The sequence below is a fragment of the Panthera uncia genome (genome assembly GCF_023721935.1).
Source record: "Panthera uncia isolate 11264 chromosome B3 unlocalized genomic scaffold, Puncia_PCG_1.0 HiC_scaffold_1, whole genome shotgun sequence".
Lineage (NCBI taxonomy): Eukaryota > Metazoa > Chordata > Mammalia > Carnivora > Felidae > Panthera > Panthera uncia.
This window is the reverse complement of record NW_026057582.1, coordinates 61,359,399-61,372,830: the sequence shown is the minus strand read 5'-3', so window position 1 is coordinate 61,372,830 and position 13,432 is coordinate 61,359,399. Positions and strand designations below refer to the sequence as shown.

At 37.3% G+C, this 13,432-nt stretch overlaps 1 protein-coding gene across 2 annotated transcripts in view; it reads left to right on the top strand.

Annotated features, from left to right (window-relative positions):
• The window catches only part of PRORP (protein only RNase P catalytic subunit), a 132,453-nt gene that overhangs the window by 65,611 nt on the left and 53,410 nt on the right, over positions 1 to 13,432 (top strand). The gene's annotated exons all lie outside the window — the stretch shown is intronic.

Genomic DNA, 13,432 nt, shown 5'->3' with positions numbered 1-13,432 from the left:
TGAGTAACTTTTTTCTGTATTGAAATGTCGAATTGAAAACTTGTCATTTTTCCCAATTTACTTTCATAAGTTTTGTTGGTTACTAATGATTGGAAATAAGCGATTGGAGATTGTTTCTAAACATGTTCTTAATTTCAGTCAACTGGTTAACAATAGTTTCTTTCCAGTGGAATTTAAAGACTGGTTCTTTCAGTGTTTTTAAGGCTAGGAGTTGTAAGAACAATTATGAATCCAGTTTTTTCTAGGTTAAACTCTAATCTGGCAAAGGACTTCACTGTTCACTTTATCCAAATTATATATTTCTACAAGTACTTACTGTATTTCTTTAGAAAAAATTAACATATTTTTAAAGAAAAGAAACTTTAAAATAAATATGTAGTATTACAAACTTAACCTCTAGTGATTCGGCTATATTTCAGAATATTGACTCTCAGACTTTAGTGTGCCTCAGAATCACCTTGAGGGCTTGTTAAAACAGGATGCAGGCCCTACCCCAGAGTTCCTGATTCTGAAGGTCTGGGGGTGGGGTTGAGAAGGTAATGCTGATGCTGCTGGTTTGGGGACCACATTTTGAGAACCACTATAATATAAAGACAGTTTCTCAGAAGTGTGTTCACACTGCTGTACAAAAACAAGCAGTTGATAAAAGGTAAACACTCAAAATTATTAGAAGTCTTAATAATTTTTAGATTGGGATTCTGCTTTTTTAACTGAATATATGAAACTCATTTTAAGGTACTGAAACTTGGTCCTAAGAATAATATACTTCTTCCACTTTCAAAGTAGAAGTTTGTCATGTTTCCATAACCAACAGTTACATTATCAAGTTGTTATATTAGCATTATGATGATTTTCAGGTACCTAGAATATGACTTTAAAAAAATATGTTAAGTAGCCCAAAGAGAATGTGCTAACTGGGGAAAGCCTAAGACTCAATTAATTATAGGGAGTATCAAACCAGTGGAATTGCTTGTTTCTCTCTAGGGCATCTGAAATAATCACCCAAATAAGTCGTTGTTAGTATGTATTTATAAGCCCAAGATTAAAAGAAAATCAGTGGTAACTATAAACTTGGACTGTGAATCTTAAGGCAGCTAACCTGTAGCAGCATTTAAGTTCTGTTTTATTGGGATTTTGGAAGGGCTGATAAGAGTTCTCTAATCTATAAACTTACTACATGGGGGAGAAAAAGTAGGTCTAATCTTGATTCCTTATTTTTAGAATAAGGACTAGCTAGTCAACCCTTGATCTTAGCCAAAAGGCCGAGAAGCGATGTATCTAGCTAGTCAAAGATGATCTAAGTGACTTGGGGAAATAAATAGGCATTAGTGAATGCCAATCTAGAATTTACTGAAAAACACAAAATATGTTCCTTTTCTTACTATTCATCTTTCATGACATGATAACTCAAGGAGGTCACATTATCTGCAATCAAATAATGCCACACTGACTAGGTACTTCCTTTCATCCACGTGCAATTCCACCCACTCTACCTGCCTGACACACATAAGAATTCTGTTTTGTTATGTGACTGCTAGAATAGTCTACACCACTCAGAATTATTCTTACATGTACCAACTGCTAGTGGGGTGAATGATCAACTGTCACATAAGTGGGGTTTTGGTGAAGTAATCAAGGGAATAAGTAAAAAGATGAATGAAGCCAGGCAAAATTTCTATAATGATGTTAGCCTCATGTCTCTTTCTTTCCAGACATCTCCAAAAAGGTATTATTTTGCATAGTGTTTGAAACAAAAGTTCCCCCATTGCGTTAGTCATTCAAGTGATTGTGTGTCTTAGAACAGCAGTTAGTCATTCAAGTGATTGTGTGTCTTAGAACAGCATTGTTAGGAATACAGCGTTGCCAGGCTTCCATATCTGTTGTCTCTCTGACAAAATCTCAATGGCAAGTTGATTCTTCTCTTGATGTGCCACTGATAATGTTTGTGTGATAACTGTTTGGGGTGTGGTGAGATTATCTTTGTGAATCATTATTGTGTGTACCTTGCTTCTATGACAATGTTTTAAAACACTTCTCAGGAATGTGGTAGGCAGAGCTCCCTATGAAAATATAATACCCACTTTAATCAAAATTTAAAAATATATGTTTGTTAAATCTCTAAGGTAAACAGCAATTCCAGAATGAGTAGTAAGTTTACTTAAACATGTTTTTGAAGTTATATCAATTATTCTTACCTATTATTACAGTGGTAATACTTTATTAGTCATTAATTTTATATTAAAATATTTATTTTAAAATAATTCTCCTTTTAAAATAGCTTCTATTTCAGACTTTTAACTACTGAAAGGCTGATTTTTCTCCCAGTCAAGTACAATGAGGATCAATTGATTGAGATCAATTCAGATCTTAGATTTTATTGCAATATTTCATTTAGACGTGTTTTTTTTTCCTAGATAGTATTAGGAAGTGTATATAGTTCTTCAGGTATTCATCTCCCCCTCCACCATAGCTATTCTTTATTTGTAGATTATCTGTGTCCCACTTTGTTCTATGAGATAAAAGATGATTATAATAATGTGTATACTGCAGGGGCGCCTGGGTAGCTCAGTCGGTTGAGCGTTTGACTTCAGCCCAGGTCATGATCTTGCAGTTTGTGAGTTCGAGCCCCACATCAGGCTGGCTGCTCTCAGCGCAGAGCCTGCTACAGATCTTCTTTCCTCCCCTACCCCACCCCCATCCCTCCCCTTCTCATGCTCTCTCTCTCAAAAATAAATAAAGCATTAAAAATTAAAAAAAAAAATAGTGTGTGTAATGCAGAAAATAAACTTAAAATAAGTTAAAATAAAATGAACTTAAAATAAGAGCACAAAGGGAATATAAGCTTAGGAAAAATAAGAGGCTTGAGTTTGGTTCCACAAAATTTATACCATGCAGTACTCTAGTAATTTGGCTGTAAATTCTGTCAACAGACTTGAAGATGAAAACATGATTGCAGAAGAGTAGGGGTTTGTCCTTTTATCTGCCTGTACATCATTCATAAGCACTCCACACTGCCATTTATAAACACTCTCTTTCCTTAAAGAGATTCTCACAGGGACTGGGATGGGTTTTGGGAGAGTGAAGAGATAATCAGAAAGTAGAGCAGTTTGAAGACACACAATTCTGGTACACCTTCTAAGGAAGTTATTTCCACTGTAAGGTTCATTGATTTGGGGGATTCATGTAATTCATAAGACCAAATGGAAACAAATTGTTTGGGCAAAGTACCATTATTTCTAATATTTGAACCAAAGAGATTTCACTTGCAGGCCTTTTTAGTACAGGGCATGTGGGCACTGTGGGTGCTCTTTACAACACCCTTGTTAGGACCAGGCGAATGGACTGTGTAAGTATCAGCAGTAAAGGAGTCAGAAGAATAATATACGAGCTTGAGAGAACAGGCCTCAATAGCTCATTATCATTAATGCTGTCTCAAGTTGGTGAGAAGGCCTGGTAGCAGAACTCATGCTTCTTGACCTCTTTGGAAAATGGGTAAGCTGGTTTTTCACTTTGGATCCACAGTAATCCACAGTGGTACTACACCTTGTTTTTATTTTATTTTTTATTTATTTTTTAAAAATTTTTATTTATTTTTGACAGAAAGAGAGACAGAGCATGAGCGGGGGAGGGGCAGAGAGAGAGGGAGACACAGAATCCAAAACAGGCTCCAGGCTCCGAGCTGTCAGCACAGAGCCTCACGCGGGGCTCGAACTCACGAATTGTGAGATCATGACCTGAGCCGAAGTCGGATGCTCAGCCGACTGAGCCACCCAGGCGCCCCTAGACCTTGTTTTTAAAATATATAATTTGATTGCACTTTTTAAAAAAATCTGGCTAGGAAACATATATCTCTAATACACTGCCTATGTAGCAAGCACTCTTAAGACTTAAAGAGATACTCAGGTGGGTTGGAGTATCTGAAGTGCCTTTGGTTTTTGTTAAGTAATTATAGCAAATACCATTTATTTTATGTGAAAAAAGAAGCTTGGAAACTCAACATCATTTAATTTAATCAGTGTAGTGCTTTCTCACTCAGTCTTGTGTAAATCATAAATGCCTAGAAAGTACTTGTGTACATAAAGTTACAAAATTAATCTGAATTGAAGCTTTCTGATTATTATAGATATCCCTCTCCACAAAAATATCTACACATATTATGATATGAATGGCAGGAAAACCTCTTGAAAATTTTCTCATTCGTTTAGGAAGGAGATAACAGGCAATTTTACTGGGTTTAAACTTAGAAGATAAATGGAAATAGCACTTCCTCTTAAAATGGACCAAAATAACCCTGCAAAATACACATAAAGTGTTTTATCAATATCAGTCTTTTACCAAAATAAGAACTTGAAAGTGAAAACTGCAAAGCCGCATAGTTCTATGGTTATGAAAATATTCTAAGTATACCAAATTCTTAATTACTTCCAATATTTTGTTTTATTAATTCCATTTCAATGTCCACTACCTGGTTGTCATTCTGACATGTCATCAGAGAGAAAAAAATGACATTAAGATATCATAACATCTGTCATAGGGTCTCATCCAGAAATACCACCTTACATTTAATCATTACATCTTGTTAGACTCCTCTTCCCTGCGACAGTTTCTCAGACTTTATTTTGATGACCTTGACAGTTTTGAGGGGTGCTGGGCAGGTATTACATAGAATGTCCCTCGGTTGGGGTTTGTATGATGTTTTTATCATGATTAGTGTGGGGTTATGGGTTTTGGGGAGGAAGACCATGGAGGTAAATTACCAGTCCCATTACATGATATTAAAAGTACATAGTATCAACATGACTTATCCCTCCTGTTGTTACCTGTGATCACCTGGCTGAGGAAGTGTTTGTCAGACTTCTCCAATATGATATTGAAGTTTTTCTTTTTCCCCCTCTTTTCATGTTGTAATCTTCAGAAGGAAGTCAGTATGCAGCCACATGTGGAGAGGAGGGAGTTATGTTCTTCCTTCTTGGAGGCAGAGGATTTACATAAATTATTTTAAATTCTTCTACATGGGAAATGTGTGTATTGTCCCCCATGTACTTATTTATTTAATGCTTATTTATAGTAGTATGGACTCATGGATATTTTATTTTATACTTTGGGTTATAATCTAATATTTATTTTGTTGTTCAATATATTCTAGCTTTGGCAATTGCAAACTTTTTGTTGGCTCCTGTGTCTCTTTGACATACCCCCATCATTGTCAATGTTGTGAGCATTTCCTTACTTTCTGGCACCACAGTGTACCTCAGTTGTACAACATTCTTTTTTGAAAGCTAGAAAACACAGATAATTAAGTAGGCTGCATCAGTCTCCATTGAAGGGAAAGATGCTGTCTCCATTTTTGATTATTGAGAACAATAAACAAGAAAGGTTAGTGTTTTTTCTACTTTATTCCATTTTTCAATATCAAATAATACTTGTTTCTGCCACTTAGTGTAACAGTTTTGCCCAGTCACCTTTGATTTTTTTCCCCCAGGGGTTAATCTTATTTGTGTGTTGCCTGTTTTGGAGGATCGGCGTGTATTTTGAATTTTCTTTTTCCTTTTTTGTTTCCTTAGCAGTGGAGTAGGAAAGGTAACAGCTCAAAGGATAAATTGAAATAATTAGCATAAACTTGTTCAGAGCAGCTCTACTATTACTGTGTCTCAAGTAATCAAAAAGTGGTCGTTACCCATCTGATAAACACTAGTTACCTCTAAAAGGGAAGGGTTATATAGAATGTTGGCTTTCTGTATTTGTGTAGTTTTGGAATTTTTTTAAATAATGAACTTACATTTCTTTTATAATCTGGAAAATAGTAAAGGCTTATTTTTAGAGTCAGTGGAGATGCAAAGAAAAAAACTTACCTTTTCTGTGGTTTGAAATGCTTTGGAACTTAAGGACTTTTCCCCCCACACCTGATGTACTCAAGACTTGTAGTTATTTTGCATTAATATTGTTTACCTGTACCTGTACTAGTGAAATTGGCATATCTGCCCAATTGTTTTATGTAATCGCAGTGCCTGCTTTAACATGGAGATTTTTGGTATTCTCTGACAGTCGTTTCAGAAGCATAAAACTTTTCTTTAATGAAGTTACAAATATATTGTATGTAGAGAAGACCACTTACAAAAAGACATACAGTTTTGGTGTGTTGCTGCGGAAGGAATAGGTGGGAATCTTTCCCACTGGTTCTTTGTTCTGCTGCTTTTCCATGCTATCCTGAGACTTGATTTCTTTCTTTCTTTTTTTATATCCACTGGGTTCTCTATTCTATGCACACTGACCCTTACACCCTAAGGTTACTTACCTGTTCTTTTTCCTCTCTTCTTCACCCACCAACTTGGACCTGCCAACTCAAGGGAACCCCTCCACATTTTCCCTGGGATATGGCACGATCTCAAAATAAGAATGTCACTGCAGCCAGTAATCTGTTTACCTCCACACCCCCACAAGAGCCCCTAAAAAATGGCTTTCCCATTTCGAAATTAGGATATTTTAAATAAAACATTGATAGAGTTTTGTTTATATTTCTTTGTGCCATAAAATGTGTCTTTTTGTCCTCTCCGTGTGTTCTTATTTTTATTTCAGTATACAGTAAAACAATCAGACATTTGTGTTATATAACTCAAAGCCAAAGAGGTTTTGTTTTACTATAACATTTTGTTGCCAGAGTTTAAATACAGCATAGTCACTTTCTAATAAAATCTTCTGCAAATCAACAAAAATAAGTTTAACTCTCTGTGCTCAGAATTCAGTTCAGTAAATACTAAGTTACTATTGTGTGGTTCTGGAAATGGCCTTATGTTGTTTGCCCTCAGAAAACTCACAACCTAGAAGTGATAAGACACATATTCAAATGAGGGAGGAGCAGGAGTATTAACATCATTAGTGAGATGTAGATCAGGAGATTAGGTAAAGACTTCATGAACAAGGTGGCGTTTGAGATGAACTTCATCAGGCAGAGTCAGTGGGCAAGGGTGGTCTAAGCAGAGGCAATGGTTTGAGTCATGAGTGTTTAAAGGCAGAAAATAAAGGCACACTTGAAGACTAGTGAGTAGACCACTAGTAGTTGGAACATAGCTTACTTGTTTGGTAGTAGTGGGAGATAAGGTTGAAAATGTTGGTTGTGGCCCTGGTTTGGAGCACCTTAAATATAATATTGAAGGGTTGGAATTTTCTTTCAGTCATTCAGCAGCTAGGTACAGTGGTAAATCAAAACAGGCATGATCATCACCCCTGTGGAGTTTATAGCCTGACGTTATAATAATCCTAGAAATATGTGTAAAATTGCAGTTGTGATAAATGATACGAAACAAACAAACAGAAGGTACATGGTGCTATGAAGACATTTAAGAAAACAAAAACAAAACTTGACCTGGACAAGGAGATCAGGAAAGGTTTCCTTGAAGAAATGGCAAATGGGTTGAGGTCAGAGGGATGAATAGGAGTTAACTAAGTAGAGAAAGATAACAAAAAAGGAAGTATTTTAGGTAGAGAATAGCATGTGCAAAGGCCCTTGGTGGGGGCTGGTTAACAGGAAGATGACAAGTGTGAGAGACTGAAAGGTCAGGATGGTAGGATTGGAAAAGGTCCAGACACTATAGACTTCAAGGAGTTGGTTCTTTATCCTAAGAGTGATAGAAAGCAGGGAATTGACATAATGCAGTTTTCATTTTAAAAGTATAATTCTGGCTGTAGTGTGGAAAGTGAATCAGTGATTTCCAGTTAAGGTGGTTCCATAAATTCACACTTTGATGTACCACTTCTATACATCTATATATCAATGATAGATGAACTATAGAAACTACAAACTAAAAAGATATTGCCAAGCTCAAAAACAAAACAAAGCATAAATAAAACCTTCAGTAGAACTGTAACCACAGGCCTGCTTAGCTCTGAGTCCTAGAATAGGCATGGAGGCAGGGATTTAACTCCTTTGGGGTGGGAAAGACTAAAAGTGTGCCATGTGAATGGTGCTTTATTGTTTAAAGCTAGAGCAGGAGCAAAGCTTCTCAAAATGGCAGAGGAAGCTGGGGTACTGGGGTAGGGGGTTGGGGGGGACCTTTTAACTACCATTTGAAGTTAATGGCCTGTCAACTAGTTGCAAGCCCCAGGAATGAAGACGGAAGAATACTCTAGGAACTCACCAGTGACAGGATCTGTGATATTCCCATCAACAAAGGACTCAGGAACTAGGGAGATGAGTAATCCCAAAACTTTTAGGCAGGGATAGGATCAGCATAATGGCAGCTAAGAATGTGAAAGAGAGAAAAGAACCAAAAACTCTAAACTTAAAATGAAAATAAGTCTACAAACCAAAACTCAAAGTGTGAAGAAATTTAATGCTAAGAAAGAAAACCAACGAAACAATTAAAACATAAATTTACAGGGGCACCTGGGTGGATCAGTTGGTTGAGCATCTGACTCTTGATTTCAGCTCAGGTCATGATCCCAGGGTCTTGGGATTGAGCCCAACAATGGGCTCCATGCTGAACATGGAACCTGCTTGGGATTTTCTCTCTTCCTCTGCTTGTCTCCTCTGCTTATGTGCTCTTCTCTCTCTCTCTCTCTCTCTCTCTCTCTCTCTCTCTCTCTCTCCCCTAAAATAAAATAAATAAAAAACACATAAATTTATAGATCAAATTAATTCTGTAAAGGTTCAAATATTTTAAAGTATGTTTAATATATTTGCTCAGATTCAAATGAATATATTCTATTTAAGGCAAGCAAGAAAATATGAAGCAAATGAAACAGAAACAGATGTTTAAAAGAATCAGAACTCTTGAATGAAAAATAGTCATTGAAATAATTCAGTAGACATAATAAACTCTAGACTGGCCACAATGAAAGAATTTATGAATTGGAAGTTGGTACTGAGAAACTCACCCAGAATGAAGCATAGAAAGATAAATTTAGAGAGGGAGAGACTAGGTAGAAGATGGACGAATCTTCAAATATTTAGGAAATAAAACAGATAATTTGGTAATGAACTGGATGGGGGGGGGTTGTTAATTGGAGAAAGTGATCAAAGATGATACCAAGGAATGGGTTTGTTTAACTGGACAGAAGGTGATGCCATTTCCTGAGAGGTTGGAAAACAATTGGAGGGAAAATTATGAGTCTGCCTTTAGATATGTTGAGTTTGATGCCTCTGGGGTATCCAAAAGGAGATACCTAATAGATAATTGGGCATATAGCCCTACGATGCAAAAGAGGAGTCTGGGCAGGAGGTAGAAATTTTAACTCAAATGCCTATAGGTGATAATTGAAACCATCTGGAATGAAAAAGGAGTAATTCTAGGACCAAGCTTTAAGGCACTCTAATATATAAACCAGTATATAGAAGAGGATAAGCTTGCAAAGGACATGGAAGAGTACCTACAGAGATGATAGGTAAACTGGAAGAGTAAGTATGTTATGGCAGCCAAGGGAAGAGAATGTTTCAAAAGGGAGCAGAGAGGGGCGCCTGGGTGGCGCAGTCGGTTAAGCGTCCGACTTCAGCCAGGTCACGATCTCACGGTCCGTGAGTTCGAGCCTCGCGTCAGGCTCTGGGCTGATGGCTCGGAGCCTGGAGCCTGTTTCCGATTCTGTGTCTCCCTCTCTCTCTGCCCCTCCCCCATTCATGCTCTGTCTCTCTCTGTCCCAAAAATAAATAAAAAACGTTGGGAAAAAAAAACAAAACAAAACAAAAGGGAGCAGAGATTAATATTTGCAAATATTACACAACTATCATGGGGGAATGAGGATCAGGAGGTGTCATTGAATATAGTGATATGGAGATGATTGGTGACCATAGAGTGAGCTATGGAGGTGGAGAGAAGGGATAAGCAGTCAAATGGAGTAGCTTGGACTACACACTCTGTGTGTCTCTCCTTTATCACTTACACAGAACATCCCACACTTTACTTAACTTCTGACACCAGATGTGTGGGTTTTTCACACATCAAGCAATTATCTGTGATACCAGCTGGTTGTCCTACAATTGAGTTAAATTTTTTTGATACTAACTGCAGTTAGCGCAGACTCCATAAGTTAAGGGCTCTCCCACAAGATTCCCTATACCCCTTAAATACCAATTGCAGTTCCCAGGTTGTCACCTGTACTTCTGACTGATCAGCTATAAATTGGAGGTTCCCATGACCCCTCCTCAAGTTTTATCGTTTGCTAGAATGGCTCGTGGAACTCAGGGAAACACTTATGATTACCAGTTTATTATATAATAAAGGATATGGTAAAAAATACAGATGAACAGCCAGATGAGGAAATACATAGGGCAAGGTCTGGAAAAGTCCTAAGTACAGGAGCTTCCATACTGGTGGAGTTGGGGTGTGCTACCCTCTTGGCATGTAGATGTATTGACCACCCTAGAAGCTTTCCAAACCCCATACTTGAGGATTTTTATGGAGGCTTCATCATTTAGGCATGATCATTAACTCAGTTCCCAGCCCCTCTTCCTTTCCTGGAGGATGAGGGGCTAGGGCTGAAAGTTCCAAGCTTCTAATCATGGTTTGGTCTTTCTGTGGTGATCAGCCCCTGTCCTGAAGCTATCCAGGAACTCACCAGGAGTCACCTCCTTAGAAAAAAAGATGCTCCTATCACCCAGGAAATTCTAAGGAATTTAGGAGCTCTGCATCATGAACTGGGATCAGAGACCAAATATTAAAACAAAAGATGCTCCTAGTATTCTTATCACTTAGGAAATTATAAGGGTTTTAGGGACTCTGTGCCGGGAACCAGGGCAGAGACCAATATATGTATACTTTTCATTATGTCACAAGGAATAAAGGAAATTGAGGCTGTGAAGCAGGAAGGATAGAAACAGGGCAGTATCTGAAGGGGGATAAAGTAAGTAGACATGTGAGAGAAGATCCAGGTTGGGGTTGAAGCTGACTATGTAAGAGAAAAAGAGTGAATGGTTAGTGTATTAAAGAAGGCGGAAAGCAGTACGGTCCAGAGCATAGAAGGAGGAATTAGCCAAAACAGGAAGTATGGAAGGAAGAAGAACACAGTGTATACGGATATTTTCCAAGAGAGGATGTATTATTTGACTATGGAACTTTTTTCACAGAGCATTTTGAAGGGCATATTCTTCAGAATACACTTGGGGAAATTTTGCCTTAAAGCATAACCAACCATCTTCCAAACTTTCTAAGTCATCAAGTACTATTCACTTGTTATATGAGAAGCTGTAACAGATATTCGAAATTAGTGTTTCTAATGCTTTTTAATCCTGGACTCCTTTTAGAATAAATTAAAAGTAATTTTAGATAGTAAAATGTTCTTTATACTTTCCTAAGATTAGTCTATAAAAGCAAAGAAATTGTATATTAATGTAGATTTAAACCTTATTTAATTTTGCTTGATCTTACCACTAATAACATCTAGATTTTAGTGTAAGGGTATTCTTTTGATAGAATTGATCATTTTGTTACTGTGTTGAGGCAAAAAAAAAAGAAACCTGAAAATCAAGCAAGAATATCCGAAAGGTTTTTTTATTGAATTAGTTAAATTCTGAACTACTAAATATGTACACCTTATGTAGTTATCTAGAGCTTGGTATTTCACAAATGGTATCTGTTATCTCTTTTAATCTGGCAACCACAAAAAACTTCCTGCAGAGGAAGAGGTAATTTTCTGTTTACTTACCCTTCTCCTTTAAAATTTTTATCTTCCACTTTAACTTTGTTACAGGTGATACTCATGTCACATGGTCGTGTTACTGGAAAGTCATATTGGGAGATGATTTGTAAAAGAAATGAGAAAATTAAGAATTTCACATGTGCCAGGAACTGTTCTAAGCCCTTTACGTATGTTATCTCATTTATTCCTCACAGCAGTCTTATAAGGTGTCATTTCTATTTTACAGATGTAGAAACAAGGGGTTGGAGAAGTCAAGAAACTTGCCCATGATAAATTTACAGTTAGTAAATGTCAGAATTGAGACTCAAACCCAGGCTCTCTAACAGCAGAGGCTAAGACTAATAACACTGTGTTATATTCTTTTCTATCGATCTTGCCAGCTTTCCATACATCTGTTCTATTAACAAAGAAAAGCAGCTTCAGAAGTGAAAGGAAAACCATCAGTGGCATTTGTTTATTTTAATTAAGTATTGACATGATCTTGAAATAGAAAATGTTCACAGTCTACCAGACACTTGAGACTTGTAATATCACCATAATTTTTTGCTTTTGTACATGTTGCTTCTGCAGTATGGCTAAGTTCTTCTTGCCTTTCAGGGCTCAGCTTGGGAATCCTCTCTCATTCCTAAAACCCCTTCCCCACATTCCCTGTCTTCTCCCAGAGGTCATCTTTTGTCTGGGCACTTGGCCTCTTAATGTGTGCTCTCTGAGTACCCCGCTCTCATCTCTGGTGTAGCATCAGTCACACGATTGCAATTATCTTAAGCTCCTTGATAGCAGGAACTGTTCTTTTTAGAAATTTCAACATCCAGCACAGTGTCTGGCATATGCTAAGTATATGCAAAAGGTTGAGTGAATGTTTGACCCAAAGTGTATTTTTAGATTTGTGGAATGTTTGGTGGCTATGATAGTGGTTCTTATGATAGACAACGTACCTTTTGTTTGGTTCTCCATTTCTTTCTGGTGAATAAGTGTTTTTTATATCCCTAAAGGCTTGAGGTCATCAGATGGGAGAGGAGTGGGGGAATGCTGTTAGCGAATTCCCTGAGTAGGGTAGAGGACACTGGTGTTACTCCTACTTCCCTTCACAGTGAGAAGGGGGCCAAGCTGTAGAGTTAGAGGGAGGATAGTGGCACTCACGTGAAACCTCAGACTCTGTTGGTAGCTTATAGTTTACTGGTTAAGACCTCTGATTTAAATATTGGCTACGTCTACACTGTGCAGGCCCATAGCTATTTTATACTTTATATTCCCACCAACCAGCACCAGGTTTAAACCTTGTAGGTCAAGGTGATAGATCATTCCTAAATATTCACCCCTGACCTGAAGCCAATCTCTTTTTCTCCATCACAAGTCTGTAGACTAGCAACATCATCATATATCAGATGTCAGAAAAACTGCACACCATTCCCACCACCAATGTTTTTTGACCAGGTGACCTTAGGTAAGACAGTGAGCTTCTCTGGGCCTCATTCATCTGTTTTCTAATGTGAGAGTTTTTATGTTCATGAGACCATAGAACTAACCTGGATTGTTTCTCAAGGTCCATTCCATTTCTATTTTAGGACACATAATTTATATTAATTATTTAGCAGTGTTCCAGTGCTGCTCATTGAGAAAGTCGATGAGAAGTTTTCTTCTCTGTAGTGATTACACATTTGCCATTTGTTTGTCATTCAGCAGTGTTGAAATTCTAACACATGAACTTTATTGCATTCAGTATGTTGATTTTTAACCCCTGAAGTTTGCTGATAGTAGATTATTATCACGTGGAGTCATCTCTTTTTGAATTCTTTTCTCAAGG